Source organism: Ciconia boyciana, chromosome 33 (assembly GCF_034638445.1).
Source record: "Ciconia boyciana chromosome 33, ASM3463844v1, whole genome shotgun sequence".
NCBI classification, from domain to species: Eukaryota; Metazoa; Chordata; class Aves; order Ciconiiformes; family Ciconiidae; genus Ciconia; species Ciconia boyciana.
Genome location: NC_132966.1, coordinates 16,704 through 33,290, shown reverse-complemented (window position 1 = coordinate 33,290; position 16,587 = coordinate 16,704). Strand labels below are relative to the sequence as shown.

General features: G+C 55.1%; 1 long non-coding RNA gene across 1 annotated transcript; it reads left to right on the top strand.

Moving 5' to 3' along the window:
• The first annotated feature begins 4,002 nt into the window (after positions 1-4,002).
• On the top strand, positions 4,003-9,689 carry LOC140645417 (uncharacterized). Its single transcript, XR_012039980.1, has 3 exons — positions 4,003-6,131; positions 7,980-8,074; positions 9,501-9,689. It is a non-coding gene; the product is annotated as an uncharacterized lncRNA (long non-coding RNA).
• The last annotated feature ends 6,898 nt before the right edge of the window (positions 9,690-16,587 follow it).

The window sequence follows — 16,587 nt, the reverse complement described above, 5'->3', positions numbered from 1 at the left end:
CACGGGTGCACAGAAGCACGGGTGTATGGCTGCATGGGTGCACAGAAGCACGGGTGCACAGGTGCATGGGTGCAGGAGCGCATGAACGCAGAGATGCATGAGTGCACAGGTGCATGGGTGCCAGGGTGCACAGAAGCATGGGTGCATGGGTGCACGTGTGCAGGAGTGCATGCATGCACAGGTACATGGGTACTGGGCTGGTGGCATGCAGGATTTGTGTGGCACCCCTGGGCTGGGGCGGGGAAGCACCCCCGGGACTCCCCATAACACCCCTGGGACCCCCATAGCACCCCAGGATCTCCAAAACACCCTTGGAACCCCCCCATGGGACCCTCAAAGCACCCCTGGGACCCCCATAACACCCTTAGGACCCCTGTAGTACCCCCAGGACCCCCATAGCACCCCCATGACCCCCAAAACACCCCCGGGATGCCCCATGGGAGCCTCAAAGCACCTCTGGGACCTCCAGAGCACCTTTAAGACCCCCATAGCACCCCTGGGACCACCATAGCACTCCCAGGACCCCTGTAGCACCCCTGGGACCCCCCCATGGGACCCCTAAAGAGCACCCCTGGGACTCCCAAAGCACCCCCAGGACCCTAAAGCACCCCGGGATCCCCCCATAACACCCTTGAGACACCCATCACACCCCCAGGATCCCCGTAGCACCCTTAGGACCCCCAAAGCACCTCTTAGACACCCATAGTGACCCTGAGATCCCCATAGCACCCCTAGGACACCCATAACACCTCTGGGACTCCCAAAGGACCCCTGAGACCCCCATAGCACCCCAGGGACTCACATAGCACCCTTGGACCCCCAAAGCACCCCTGGGACCCCATAGCACCCCAGGGACTCCCATAGCACCCTTGGACCCCCAAAGCACCCCTGGGACCCCCATAGCTCCCCAGGGACTCCCATAGCACCCTTGGACCCCCAAAGCACCCCTGGGACCCCCATAGCTCCCCAGGGACTCCCATAGCACCCCCAGGGGAGCCCGAATGCCTGGGTCCTCCCCAAGCAGCTGAGCAATGTGCTGACTCAGCAATCCCTGCCGGCAGCACCCATGGGTGTGGGTGGACTAATGAATGGAACGATTGACAGCGGGGCGGCGCGGAGGCCCCAGGGAATTCGGCAGTACCCGCTGTATCCATCCCAAGCCTTGGTGAGGTGGATACCGGCATGCTGAGCTCTCCCCCACACCCAGGGGTGCTGCAGGGTCCCCCAAGCATGGCTGAGCACCCAGGAGTGCTGCATGGCCCCCCAAATGCTCAGGGGTGCTGCAAAGCACCCTCACTACTCAGGGGTGCTGCAAGACACCCCAGCAGGGCTGAGCACCCAGGGGTGCTGCATGCTGCCCCCCCAAGCACCCATGGGTGCCCCACTGACACCCCTTCCCCATGCAAACACCTGGTGCCACTCGGTGCAGGGTGGGGGCCGGATTCAGCAACTGAGGGGGCACGCATGTATTATCTGCCTTTCCAAGCACTGCACGACCTTGGGGACCCTCAAAACTCTGCTGGGGGCCCTGGACCACCCCAAACTCCCTTAGAGGTCTCAAAGCCCCCCCAAACCCCTTGTGGTACCCCCCAAAATTCCCTTAGGAGTCCCGGCCGAGCTCAGGAGCTCCAATGAACCCCAAAACTGATGCAGTGCAAGGCAAGAACCCTGGGGCACTCTGGAAGGCAGCAGGGTCCCTTGCGGGCTTTGGCAAAGGGGTCAAACTGTGTAGCGACGGTGCGGTACGGAGCAAAGGTGGAACATCCAGGGCTCTACGGTCACCTGCTGAGGACATCTAACCTCTTCGCTTTCCCTGATTCATGTCTAACCAGTTTGCACGCTGGACGGCAGGGGGGTGAGTAACGTCGTGCAGTGTCTCTTATCTAAGTGGCAAGCCCTGCACAGGAAGCCTTGTGTTAGCAAGGAAGCCCTGTGAGAGCAAGTTACTGACAGCACAGAGGTGAGGAAAGGTGCAAAAGACACAAAAAAGCCCAAGGATCACCAGCGTATCCCTCAGCGGCAGATCAGCCACGTGCATCTGGTGTGCCTGGATGTGCTGTCTCCTGATAACCATAGCTGCTCCCTCACACAAAGCAGCTTTCAGTCTCTTCTCACCTGCCTTCAGAGTGCCATCTGTATTGCCTTTTTTTTTTTCGTTTAAGTCTCTCTCCAGCATCTGGTGAGTGGCTGCTGTCAGTCCCACGGCCCTGGTGCCGCATGCAGACCATACAGCAATCCCTGGGGCTTACTCGGCGGGAGGCGGGGGAACGTGTTCCACAGGTTCCCTGTGCTGCTTCTCCTCCCTAGGGAATGGGGTGGGAGGCACGGACAGAAACAGCCGTCGGGCTCAAAGCAGCCAAAGGCAAAGGGCTGAAATGCTCGAGCCACTTGGATGCGTTTTGGTAGAGAGGCAACGCATCTCACTGCCTGGGCCGTGCGCGGGACAAGGGCAGAGAGACACAAGGCCGGTACCCCAGGAAGCAGTTACCGTCTCGGGATGGTGTGAGCGGGGCTGAGGGATCGGTCATTGCTCAAACTGCCGAACACTCCGGAAAGACTCATGAGACGATGCTGCCGCGCGCCGACCAAAAGCCGGTGCTGCAGCTCGGGAGCCGCGCATGCGCGATGGCGCGCTTTGCAGAGCTCGTTGCTGCCACCCGGCGACCAAATTTCGGCACTGCAGCTACCAGGTGCGCACGCGCAGTGGCGGATATCCACGCGGTCGCTGCTGCCGCTCGGCGGCCAAAAGCCGGTACTGCAGATCGGGAACTGCGCATGCGCAGATAAGGGCATTGCTGCCCTCGCTACTGCCACCGGGCGAGTAAAAGCCGGTACTGCAGCCTGGGAACTGCGCATGCGCAGTGGCGCGTATCCCCGCGCTCGCTGCTGCCTCCAGGCGACCAAAACCTACTACTGCAGCTCGGGAGCAGCGCATGCGCCGAGCCGCAGGGCCGAGGCCGAGCCGCAGGGCCGAGCAGTCGAGATGCAGGGCCGAGGCCGAGCTGCTCAGTCCGAATGGCCGAGCTGCTCAGTCCGAATGGCCGAGCTGCAGGGCCGAGTGGAGCTGCAGGAGCTCCTCAAGCCGAGCTCCTGAGGCTGAGCTCCAGGGAGAAGGCTGAGCTCGTCCAGGCAAGCTCCAGGGACGAGGTTGAGCTCCTCAAGCAGAGGTCCTCAAGCCGACCTCCAGGGACGAGGCCGAGCTCCTTAAGCTGAGCTCCAGGGACAAGGCCAAGCTCCAAGAATGAGGCCACGCTCCTCAAGCTGAGCTCCAGGGACGAGGCCGAACTCCGGGGATGAGGCCGAGCTCCTCAAGCTGAGCTCCAGGGACGAGGCGGAGCTCCTCAAGGCAAGCTCCAGGGACGAGGCCAAGCTCCTCAAGGCGAGCTGCAGGGACGAGGCCAAGCTCCTCAAGGCGAGCTCCAGGGACGAGGCCGAGCTCCAGGAACGAGGCCAAGCTTCTCAAGCTGAGCTCCAGGGACAAGGCCGAGCTCCAGGGACGAGGCCGAGCTCCTCAAGGCGAGCTGCAGGGACGAGGCCGAGCTCCTCAAGGCGAGCTCCAGGGACGAGGCCGAGCTCCAGGGACAAAGCCGAGCTCCTGGGGGCGAGCTGCAGGGACGAGGCGGAGCTCCTCAAGGCGAGCTGCAGGGACGAGGCGGAGCTCCTCAAGGCGAGCTCCAGGGACGAGGTGGAGCTCCAGGAATGAGGCCGAGCTCCTCAAGCTGAGCTCCAGGGATGAAGCCGAGCTCCTCAAGGCAAGCTCCAGGGACGAGGCAGAGCTCCTCAAGGCAAGCTCCAGGGACGAGGCAGAGCTCCTCAAGGTGAGCTGCAGGGATGAGGCCGAGCTCCTCAAGGTGAGCTCCAGGGATGAGGCCGAGCTCCAGGGATGAAGCCGAGCTCCTCAAGGCAAGCTCCAGGGACGAGGCGGAGCTCCTCAAGGTGAGCTGCAGGGACGAGGCCGAGCTCCTCAAGGTGAGCTCCAGGGATGAGGCCGAACTCCGGGGATGAGGCCGAGCTCCTCAAGCTGAGCTCCAGGGACGAGGCGGAGCTCCTCAAGGCAAGCTCCAGGGACGAGGCCAAGCTCCTCAAGGCGAGCTGCAGGGACGAGGCCAAGCTCCTCAAGGCGAGCTCCAGGGACGAGGCCGAGCTCCAGGAACGAGGCCAAGCTTCTCAAGCTGAGCTCCAGGGACAAGGCCGAGCTCCAGGGACGAGGCCGAGCTCCTCAAGGCGAGCTGCAGGGACGAGGCCGAGCTCCTCAAGGCGAGCTCCAGGGACGAGGCCGAGCTCCAGGGACAAAGCCGAGCTCCTGGGGGCGAGCTGCAGGGACGAGGCGGAGCTCCTCAAGGCGAGCTGCAGGGACGAGGCGGAGCTCCTCAAGGCGAGCTCCAGGGACGAGGTGGAGCTCCAGGAATGAGGCCGAGCTCCTCAAGCTGAGCTCCAGGGATGAAGCCGAGCTCCTCAAGGCAAGCTCCAGGGACGAGGCAGAGCTCCTCAAGGCAAGCTCCAGGGACGAGGCAGAGCTCCTCAAGGTGAGCTGCAGGGATGAGGCCGAGCTCCTCAAGGTGAGCTCCAGGGATGAGGCCGAGCTCCAGGGATGAAGCCGAGCTCCTCAAGGCAAGCTCCAGGGACGAGGCGGAGCTCCTCAAGGTGAGCTGCAGGGACGAGGCCGAGCTCCTCAAGGTGAGCTCCAGGGATGAGGCCGAGCTCCAGGAATGAGGCTGAGCTCCTCAAGGCAAGCTCCAGGGATGAAGCCGAGCTCCTCAAGGCAAGCTCCAGGGACGAGGCCGAGCTCCTCAAGGTGAGCTGCAGGGACGAGGCCGAGCTCCTCAAGGTGAGCTGCAGGGACGAGGCCGAGCTCCAGGGATGAAGCCGAGCTCCTCAAGGCAAGCTCCAGGGACGAGGCGGAGCTCCTCAAGGTGAGCTGCAGGGACGAGGCCGAGCTCCTCAAGGTGAGCTCCAGGGATGAGGCCGAGCTCCAGGGACGAGGCGGAGCTCCAGGAATGAGGCTGAGCTCCTCAAGGCAAGCTCCAGGGATGAAGCCGAGCTCCTCAAGGCAAGCTCCAGGGACGAGGCAGAGCTCCTCAAGGTGAGCTGCAGGGACGAGGCCGAGCTCCTCAAGGTGAGCTCCAGGGATGAGGCCGAGCTCCAGGGACGAAGCCGAGCTCCTCAAGGCAAGCTCCAGGGACGAGGCGGAGCTCCTCAAGGTGAGCTGCAGGGACGAGGCCGAGCTCCTCAAGGTGAGCTCCAGGGATGAGGCCGAGCTCCAGGGACGAGGCGGAGCTCCTCAAGGCGAGCTGCAGGGACGAGGCGGAGCTCCTCAAGGCGAGCTGCAGGGACGAGGCGGAGCTCCTCAAGGCGAGCTCCAGGGACGAGGCCGAGCTCCAGGAATGACGCCGAGCTCCTCAAGCTGAGCTCCAGGGATGAAGCCGAGCTCCTCAAGGTGAGCTCCAGGGATGAGGCCGAGCTCCAGGGATGAAGCCGAGCTCCTCAAGGCAAGCTCCAGGGATGAAGCCGAGCTCCTCAAGGTGAGCTGCAGGGACGAGGCCGAGCTCCTCAAGGTGAGCTGCAGGGACGAGGCCGAGCTCCTCAAGGTGAGCTGCAGGGACGAGGCCGAGCTCCAGGGACGAGGCGGAGCTCCTCAAGGCAAGCTCCAGGGACGAGGCGGAGCTCCTCAAGGTGAGCTGCAGGGACGAGGCCGAGCTCCTCAAGGTGAGCTCCAGGGATGAGGCCGAGCTCCAGGGACGAGGCGGAGCTCCAGGAATGAGGCTGAGCTCCTCAAGGCAAGCTCCAGGGATGAAGCCGAGCTCCTCAAGGCAAGCTCCAGGGACGAGGCCGAGCTCCTCAAGGTGAGCTGCAGGGACGAGGCCGAGCTCCTCAAGGTGAGCTCCAGGGATGAGGCCGAGCTCCAGGGATGAAGCCGAGCTCCTCAAGGTGAGCTGCAGGGACGAGGCGGAGCTCCTCAAGGTGAGCTGCAGGGACGAGGCCGAGCTCCTCAAGGTGAGCTCCAGGGATGAGGCCGAGCTCCAGGGACGAGGCGGAGCTCCAGGGATGAAGCCGAGCTCCTCAAGGCAAGCTCCAGGGATGAAGCCGAGCTCCTCAAGGCAAGCTCCAGGGACGAGGCAGAGCTCCTCAAGGTGAGCTGCAGGGACGAGGCCGAGCTCCTCAAGGTGAGCTCCAGGGATGAGGCCCAGCTCCAGGGATGAAGCCGAGCTCCTCAAGGCAAGCTCCAGGGACGAGGCGGAGCTCCTCAAGGTGAGCTGCAGGGACGAGGCGGAGCTCCTCAAGGTGAGCTGCAGGGACGAGGCGGAGCTCCTCAAGGTGAGCTGCAGGGACGAGGCGGAGCTCCTCAAGGTGAGCTGCAGGGACGAGGCGGAGCTCCTCAAGGTGAGCTGCAGGGACGAGGTGGAGCTCCTCAAGGTGAGCTGCAGGGACAAGGCGGAGATCCTCAGGCCGAGCTCCAGGGACAAGGCGGAGATCCTCAGGCCGAGCTCCAGGGATGAGGCCGAGCTCCTCAAGCTGAGCTCCAGGGATGAGGCCGAGCTCCTCAAGCTGAGCTCCAGGGATGAGGCCGAGCTCCTCAAGCTGAGCTCCAGGGATGAGGCTGAGCTCCTCAAGCCGAGCTGCAGGACTGAGGCCAAGTGGCCGAGCTGCAGGGCCGAGTGGCCAAGTGCTCGGCCTCGGCCCAGCAGCTCGGCCACTTGGCCGCTCTTCCCTGCAGCTTGGCCCTGCAGCTCGGCCGCTCGGCCTCGGCCCTGCAGATCGGCCGCTCGGCCTCAGCTCGGCCGCTTGGCTGCTGGGCCCTGCAGCTCGGCCACTCGGCCTCGTCTCCGCAGCTCGGCCGCTTGGCCGCTCGGCCTTGGCTCGGCCGCTCAGCCTCGGACCCGCAGCTCGGCTGCTCGGCCGTGTGGCCGCTTGGCATCGGCCCCACAGCTCGGCTGCTCCACTGCTCGGCCTCGGCTCCACAGCTAGGCAGCTCAGCTGCTTGGCCACTCGGCCTCGCAGCTCGGATGCTCAGGCATTCGATCACTCGGCCTTGGCCCCGCAGCTCGGCCTCTCGGCCTCAGCCCCACAGCTCGGCCTTGGCCCTGCAGGTCAGCTGCTTGGCCCCGCAGCTCAGCCGCTTGGCCGCTCGGCTGTGCAGTTCGGCAGCTCAGCCTCTTGGCCGCTAGGCCTTGCAGCTCCACTGCTCGGCCGAGCTGCAGGGCCGAGCGCCGAGTGGCTGAGCTGCAGGGCCTAGTGGCCCAGCAGCCGAGAGGCTGAGCTGCAGGGCTGAGTGGTCGAGTGACAGAACTGCAGGGCCGAGCGGCCGAACGGCTGAGCTGCAGGGCCGAGGCTGAACGGCCGAGCAGCCGAGCTGCAGGGTCTGGCACACGCAGGCGAGGTCCCCGTTTGGGGTCATGTCCAGCAAACTCAGGTGAGGTCTCTGTTTGGGCTAGCGTCCGGCATACACAGGCGAGGTCCCAGGATACCTCGCCTGTGCGTGCCGGACGCCAGCCCCAAGTGGGACCGTGCCTGCGCGTGCTGGACGCCAGCCCGAAGGCGGACCTCGCCTGTGCGTGCTGGACGCCAGCCTAAGCAGGACGTCGTTTGTTTGTGGCAGATGCCAGCCCGAATGGGACCTTGCCTGTTTATGACGGACGCGAGCCTGCAGGGAACCTCACCTGTGTGTGGCAGACGAGAGCCTGCAGGGGACCTTGCCTGTGTGTGGCAGATGCCAGCCCGAATGGGGACCTCGCCTGGTTGTTGTGACGGACGCCAGCCCGCAGGGGACCTTGCCTGTTTGGGGCACACCGATGGCGGGTTGCCAAAAGGCAAAGCAGGGTCATAGCAGAGTTTTCCTTTCGGGGGATGGGCTCAGCCATCTCCTGCACAAATTTCTGTTATGTAGCAATGGGGATGGTAGCTTTCTTTTGATTTCTTGAAGAACAAGAGGATGATGGAGCACGTTACAAGAGCATGATCATTTTCTCTTCCTTTGGCAGTACAGGCACCCAAGGCCAGCCCGCATTCAAGGAACAGCACGAGGATATCCGTGTCGACCGTCAGCAGAGGAAGAAAGCTTCTTTGGGAGGCTGAGGTGATGAAGCAGAGTCCTTAATTGTTCTGTTTGATTTTCAACATGGGTGCGGCGAGGACCTGGGACATGCCAAACATGGTCCTGGACAGGGGAGCTGTCTATTACATGGGAGGCTGTGAGAGCTATCATGGCCACCACCGGACCGGCATCCTGTAAGGGTGCTTTCACATGTTTTCTTGTTTAGAGGCCAACCTCGGCTTTGGGCTGTACAATAAAGTCTGCCAGGCCGGTGCCAGCTTGGCGGCAGCATCTGCCCGCAGCGGTGCCAGCTTGATGTTGGTGTCTGCCCATGCCGGTGCCAGGTTGCTGGCTGTGTCTGGCTTGTGAGGGTTGGGGTAATTGGCCCCCTGTTCCCGATGGGCTCCAGCTGTGGCCCGGGGCAGCACAGGTGGGACCCATGAGGTGAGGATGGGGCTGGGCCCAGGGTTTAAAAAGGGCTGAGGATGGGGCTGGCCCTGCTGTGCCCAGGGGCTCTATGTGGGGAGGGGGCTGCCTAGGCATGCCTGCCTGCGGGAGCTGGCTGAGGAGTGAAAGGAAGGGGCTTCCCCAGGCAGCTGCCTCCAGCAAGGAGCAGCCGGTCCCCGCAGCCGGGAAGGATCCCTCCCAGCCGTCCCCGGCAGAGCGCACCACCAGCACAATTTTTTTCTGTCTACTTTTACCCAGATGTCTAACCCTATTTTTTTATTTCCAGACTTTCATGTGTCATGTTGCTTTTGAATTTTTTCTATATCTACTTGTATCCAGTTCCCTGTCTTTATTTTCTATTTCATGCTAGTCTGGGCCATACCCTGTTGCTTTTAAAATTTTGCTTCTGTGTCTTTGTTTATTTAGTTTGCTTCCCTATATTTTTTTTTCTTCCTTTAAGGCCTTTGTTTTTCAATTTTTTTCTATGCCTACTTTTATCTAGTTTGCTATCCCTATTTTTAAATTTTTTCTCCTCTGCCTTGTACCCTTTCGCTTTTTCCATTTTCTTCCTATGTCGACGTTTATTGAGCTGTCTGTCCCTGTTTTTTTAATTCTTTCTTGTCACATACTCTGTTGCTTCTTAAATTTTCTTTCTGTCTTTTATTTTTTTCTCTTCTCTCCATTCATCCTGAGGCTGTAGAGGGTCTCCTCAGCATGCTGTTATTTCTGAAGCGTAACTTGTACCCCTCTCGGTTTGTAAGAACATCTCCTCCCTCTTCCTCAGAGCAGTCTCTTTGTCCTCTCCTCCATCTCGCTTGCCTCCAGTGGGTCGGCGTCTCCCTCGTGACCCCCGTACTCTGTTCAAATCCCCTCCCGAGTACCTTTGTGCCCTCAAGCCGCCTTCTGTCTCTCTGGCCATCTCGGCACCCCTCTGTTTCTGTCGCGACGCTTCCTGCCAGCGCCCTTGTGGTCCATGGCCATCCTTTAGTTCTGCAGCGGGCTTTGTATCTTTCTTCTTCAGAGACAACGCTTCCTCAGGCTTCCGTTTTCCCTCAGAGCACTCTTGCCTTCCCTCCGCCATGTCGGATGCCTCTGTTCGGTCCCCGGTCCCCTGAGGACATCTCTACTCTGTTCAGATCCCCTCCCGAGGACCTCATTGTGTCAGCAATCCTCACCGCTCAGCATGCGCAGCATGTTAAAGTAGCTCTGTAGCTTGAAGTTGAAATAAGAGAAATGTAAACCGATAGAAAACTGCTTTGTGTGATTACTTATGCATAGCTAGACTGTCTAAATACTGTACTTGTATGACCGAACTCTGTGCTAGCTTTGTGGAGCTACCACCTAGCACCCATCTCTGCACAGACATGAAATAAAAATACCTCTGCCCTGGGTGTATATTGGTGTCTCGCCCGCTGGGAAGCGACCTCACGCTTGTGGGGTAACAGTGTGACAAAAATTAAATTAACAGTCGGGACTGCTGCGCTAGTGCGCTATACCGTGCTCGCCGCTGTATGGGGCCGTGGACCCTCTGGCGTGCTCTCGGTGGCAGTGCATGCGCTGTGCCTGGGAGCAGCGTGGCGGTGCTCTGGTCGCAGGCCCCAGTGGCGAATGAGGGCCGGGGCCACTGGTGAGGTGAGCGAGCCCCTTTGGTGGGTGCGGGGCTGTCTCCTGGCTGCTTGGGGGTGGCGGGATGGTCAGCTTCCAAGCTTCCAGCACCTCCCCTGAAGCCTGTCCCGTAGCCCCAGGCTGCCCCCAAGCCCTGTTGGGAAGGCAGTGAGCTGGCCCTTGAATGCGCTGGACTATCCCTTAACGTGGGTGCCGTTAGCAGTGGTGCGGGGAAGGGGCGGCGTCTCCAGAAGCCCCTGCAGAAGGAGAGGCTTCAGCCAGGGGCGATCTGCGGTAATAACGGTGGCTGCTGCTGCTTCTTTCTCTCTCCCAGAGGCTGCACTGAGGACACGGTCGTCCCTTCCTCCCCTGGGGCTGCCGGTGATGGCACCCGCCTCAGGCTTGCGTGGGTTGTCTGTGCCTGGCCTGGCTCTCCTCGCGGTGTGGGGGCGAAAAGGGACGGGCGGAGTGCTTGCTGGCTGTGGACAGGAGCTGCTGAAGCTGGAGAGGCCAGAGAAGGGTAAAGAAGAAGAAATGGAAGGCCGGCTGGCAGTGTCGCGGATGGAGTGAGCGTGCACTTCACTCGTAAGAGAGAAGTAAAAATATAGTTTATTGATACAGAATAGGGAGTTAACAAAGTTCAATGCGACAGTGTTTTAACAAGATTCGATGGCGAGGCACACTTGATTATTTACTGCATAGAGGACAGGGTCAGACAAAACTGTCAGGGAGACCCTCCCGTTGAGTCATGAGGTTCGGAAAGGATCCCCTTGCTTTCTAAACTCCTTCTCAGAGAGGAGTCTAGGTGCGGCTAGATCCAGTCCTAGTCCCAGACTTGGTCAACGGTTTATATCTAAAGGATTATATATGCGCAATCAATCCTTTATATCACTTAGCTAAGATTTCAAAGTTTAGCATGCTGTTAGTCACTTACCGAGGATCTGTTGCGGCAAGGAATCTCTCAACCTCGAGGAGTAACCTTGAGAGGCGTCCCTGCTCAAGGGGAGATCCTGGCGTGCAGCCCGCTGCCGTGCAGGAGAGCTCAAAGGGCTCTTGGGCTGCTCACTATTTATGGGGATAAGATGATTGACCCATAGTCATATTTGCATGCCGACCACAGGTTTTAATTTCTTCGGTGGGCGTGTTGCACAATAGCCCTAGGCTATTGTGTTGTTATCTGTCTCCTGAATTCACTTTGAGCTGATGCAGCCATCGTGACCAGATGCATCCATTACAATCACCGCTGGTGGTTATCACCTAAGCAGGGTTACAGGAGATAAAGGTCGGGGGCAGGGGAAGCACACCGTCACACTCCACCCCGTGACTATAGTCAATTCATCTTATTCTCACAGAGTGGTGGTACGGTCACCTCTTGCCTCTGTGCCATAAATAGTATATTGATAATTTATGCACTTATAGATCCACAGTAAGTAGACAGTGAAGCACTGCTATTTGCTATGCGTTAATTTGTATGTTTTGGGTGGTTGGAGTTGGGTTATTTGTTTTATCATGTGCCAAACCTTTATATACAATATAATTATAAGCAATAGAGACACTAATGTTAGAGTCAGTAAAATGACAGCTGGGTGAAGCATAAGATTAAGCACTCCCGTTGCTGTCGGTGACCATCCAAGAAGAGTCTCCCACCAATGGTGTTCTCCATCCTTCTTCACTCTTTCCAAGACATGGTGTATCTCTTCTGCATCATGATGAACGGTGATCAGAGTTTTGTGTCCATTGTTTCGTATGCGTTCTAGCAGTTGACACAGGTCATCGTGTTGTAGTAGTTTCTTCACCAATGTAAGATTCATTCCGATGGGGGTAGGCAATAAATCTCGACTCAATGTATAGTTAGATTGTAACAATTGATAAGACGTAACAGGAGCTGAATAATTGAAGTCACATCCCACCATTTTTGTAAAGTTACAAACACAAATATTTGAGCGATTGCTTGTATCTACAGTAATGTTATCTACAAATATAAAATCACAAAGAGTTCTCATACAAACACATACAAGTACAGTTTCAGGGGCTTCATCAGGTCGTATTTCAAAATGACAAACATTTTTGTTCAGTGTCAAGACAGATGTCTTGGGCTTTGAGGGTGTTACTCTCACAAATAAATCCTTGTTGTTCCCGTACAACGCATGCATTAACATCAACAGTTTGCCATTTGTTTCCATTTTGGTGGGCCCATACTCTGTGTTCTAATGGATAGAGTACAGTTCCATTGTGATTTAATCCCAACGCAATGATTGGGTATATGGTATATACCGAAGCATTGTGAATTGTTAAGACAAAAGCTGTGGCCTTATTGCTAATGGGGTCATAAGTGAAATTGACTAAATACCACCAGGACTGGAATTCTTTCTCAAATTTAGTTGCATTATCCCAAATTACCTTTCGAATTTCAGTGGGTAAGGTGCCCTCTTCACCTTCTCTTATAATTGCTGCTACCATAGATTGCATCCACAGTTGAGCTTGGATACAACTAAGAGCTAGAGAAACATTGGTTTGGGCTACACCAAGTGCATCCACAATCAGTTGGTGGTCCCTTTCATTAATTCTTTTCCACTGAGGTAATATATCAGATAAGAGCCATTGGTTAGTTCCCAATGCTAATAGAGAAGACCGTAATGGGTGTTCTAATTTGTTCAAATCACTTGTTGTTGTGCTCAGTTTGTTCACGAGTACTTCAGCATCGATACTATTTAAGACTCCCAATCCTGTCCCTATGATACCGGTCACATCTCTCCTTGTTCGTCTTGGAGAGGTGAGGGTTCGCCCATGTAACCATGCTAACCATCCTGCATAGGACGTACCTAGGAATGGTGAACAGGTCGGTTTGATTGCAGAGATATTAATTTGCATCAGTAGTTCTACTCGTTTAAGAGACCATGATGGATTAAATAACACTTGTTGTTGGCCTGTATTTTTGATCACATATGGTCCAACTTCAGAAACTTGTGGGGATAGAATTGTCTCATCCTTTACAGTCAGGGCGGATGTTGTGCTAGGCTCAATAATGTCTATTTTAAATTTAAAGGATAATCCCACACGATGGTGAGCCCAGAGACAGACTACAAAAACAGGTTGTACTAAGGTAAAATTGTACCAACAGTCCAGTTTTTCAAAGGCGCAAAGTTTCGTATCTTTGGCTATTGGCCTTGATGTAATGTTGTACACAGAAATCTGAGATGCCTTCTCATGGGTAGACCCATTGATCATCCGGCATCCTATTTTAATTTCTTTCCCTGCTGTTCCTCGGAGCCGGGGAACTTTATCATCTTTATCCCAGCTCCATTCATTTTCTAAGTATGTTTCAGTTCCGTGCATGACCACGGTGGAAAGCTTTAAATCTCCCTTACTAGAGTGTATTCCCATACTTCCAGTGTACTTAACACGAGCTTGGGACCATGGCCATTCTAGGGTTCTTTGACCACACGCTAAGAAGAGCAGCATTGTTAGGGTTTGGAATAGTAACATGAACACAGCATTTCCGTCTGCCATCTTGTGGGGTGCTGTAAGAGAAAATAGAGACTTGTTTCGGTGGGGAGAGTCCGAACAGGTTACCCCATTAAGAAGAAGGAAAAATCCATCGTGAACTAATTCTGTGTTTTGCACCACTGCTATCAGTAGCTTCCCAGGCAAGTGGGCCACGAGGTTTAGTTAAAGTCATAGGCACAGTACCGATAGATGGCAAATTGACCATCACAGGCTGTCCTGGCTGTAATGTCATTGGATATTCTCTTTTCCTAGTAGGTGGAGCGCTAAGCTCAGTTTTTACAAAGAATGCTCGGCTTACAGGGCTTCCAGTAGGCCCATACCGATTGTTTAATTGATGGAGTACTTTGGGAAGTCTCGTATCCCATTGAGCTTCCTGTGGTTTGAGACTCCTTTTCAACAAGCCATTAGCTCTTTCTACCATCCCATTTGATTGAGGGTAGTATGGGGTGTGGAAAACCCATCTAATTCCCTCTTGTTTTGCCCAATCTTGCACTTCCTTACAAGAAAAGTGTGAGCCATTATCACTCTGGATAACATCAGGAGTAGGTAGATTTGAGAACCAAAATGATAGCCCTCGCACTGTATTTTGCCCATCGGCTTTCCAACATTTAGTCGCCATAAGCAAGCCGGAGACTACTTCCACTCCTGTAAGGATGTATCGATATCCTGCAGAGGATTTGAATGGTCCGATATAATCAATTTGCCATGTAGACCATAAAGTTTTCCCTTCATTAATATGTAAAGGTGGTGCTTTAGCAGGATGATCTGCTTGTAATTTCAGTCTACACTGAGGACATTCTGTAAGAATAGTTTCACAAGTTTTTCTATTTATAGGCCAGCCTTTACTCTGTGCAGCAAAGTAAAGTGCTTCTTTACCTGTGTGGCCTAGGTTTTGATGTAACCATTCTCCCAGTCGATACCACTCAGGATTTAAGGTGATTTTCCTAATTTTAGTTAGCTCATCTACCTTTTGATTCCACTTTGTGGCTGGTTGATTATCTTTAGCATGAGCTTTTACCCATCCCATCTTGAAAGGTGTTTTCCTGGCTATATCTAGTAATAATTGCCAATCTTTGTTTCTCCAAACTGGGGATCTATTTACTTCCCAATTCAAGGTTTCCCATTGACAGAGCCACTGTGTGGCACCGGCCCACACAGCATAGGAGTCTACATATATGATTTTTGCTCCATTCTGTGCTGCCAAAACAACTGCTCTTATTTCTCCTACTTGTGCACTGCCTTCACCTTCTTCTACTACTTGTTTGCCGGTGGTAATGTCTAATGCAACAGCCTTATATTGCCATTTACCATTTACCCTTTTTGCTGAAGCATCTGTAAACCAAATGTTTTCTGTTGGTGTACCCTCAGTGAGGGGTGGTGCATCCAGAATGGGTGAAGGTTTAAAAGGTTGTTGTAAAGCTAAAGGGTCTGTGTTTATGGGCATCTGCAATTTGGAAACCTTAGTGTGTCCTTCAGTTAGTTGCATATTTTCTGCAACTCCTGTTAGGTAGGCATACCATTTTCGGACAGTGGGTTTTTGTGCAACTCCTTCTGGGGGAGCAGTCCCTTTTAGGATTGCTTCTAGTAAATTAAATGGTCCTCTAGTTTGCACAGGTTGTCCCTGATGTATTTTCTCAACTTGTTTAACTGCTCGGACTAAAGATAAAAGTCCCTTTTCCCATTCAGAGTATCGTTGTTCTGTTTCTTTAAATGCAGTTGAGCTAAACAATAAAGGTCTTTTTGGCCCATCGGGTCCAGTTTGGAACAGGTTACAGTAAGTAGCATGTTCGGCGAAACCCCATTCGGCTATAATAGGGTCGCAGGGGTGCACTGGTCCCAGTGACTGATATGTTTTTAACTCTTCAGTTAGAGTTTTGACTGCCTCTTTATGTTCTAATTTCCACTCCCAGGGTTTGCCTTTCCGTAAGAGTGAGTATAAGGGACGAGAAATGATAGAAAATCCAGGCACATGTTTCCTCCAATATCCTAAAGTTCCCATTAATTGTTGTAACTCCTTCCTTGATTGGGGCATTTGCAGCTCTTCAATTTTTCTTAAGGTATCTGGAGGAATCACTGCACTGCCTGCTATCCACCAAGTACCTAAAAATTTTACTTCTTTACTTGGTCCCTGACATTTTCCAGGTGGAATCTCAATTTCTGCTTTATTTAGTGCTTGCCATACTGCTGCTGCCGCTTCTCCAACCTTTTCAGGGCAAGTTCCTCCAATCAGAATATCATCTATATATTGGTACAGTTTCACTTCTTGGGGACGTAAGACTGTCTGTAAAAGTTCAGCAAGCGCAGCATGAGCAATCGTGGGTGAATGTTTATACCCCTGTGGGAGTCTGTTAAAGGTGTATTGTATTCCCTCCCAAGTGAAAGCAAACTTCTCTTTATCCTCCTCCTTTAAGGGAACCATAAAGAACATATCTTTTACATCTAGGGCTGCCATCCATGGGTGTGCAGCTGCTTGCAAAGTAGCTGTTAAGTTGGCAATGTTTGGCACAGCAGCTGTGAGCGGGGCTGTATTGGCGTTCAGGCGCCGATAATCGACTGTTAAACGCCACCTCCCGTCTGGTTTCCGGACGGGCCAGACAGGTGAGTTATATGGGGAGTGCGTTCTGGAGATAATTTGTTGTTTCTCCAAATCAGCTATGACTTCAGAAATTCCATTTCGTGCCGCAGCAGACATGGGATATTGCGGTACGTTAGTGATTTTTGACTCTGGGAGCGCAGGGGCTGCGCGCAGTGCCCGCACTGCAGCCTCCCGGCTTCTGCTGGGGTTGGGATCGATGTTCGAGCCGAAGGACCACGCGCTGCCGTTCGGCAGGCGCCAGGTTCGTCCGTTTAAAACATCGAAACCTAAAATATTTTCATGGTGATCTTTAATTGCAAAGCGAGTACTCGACATGCGCTTCTCGCCCGGGAGCCATAAATTGACCTTGGCAGTTTGGCACTGGACACTCACTCCGTTCACGCCGGTAATTTTAACTCTT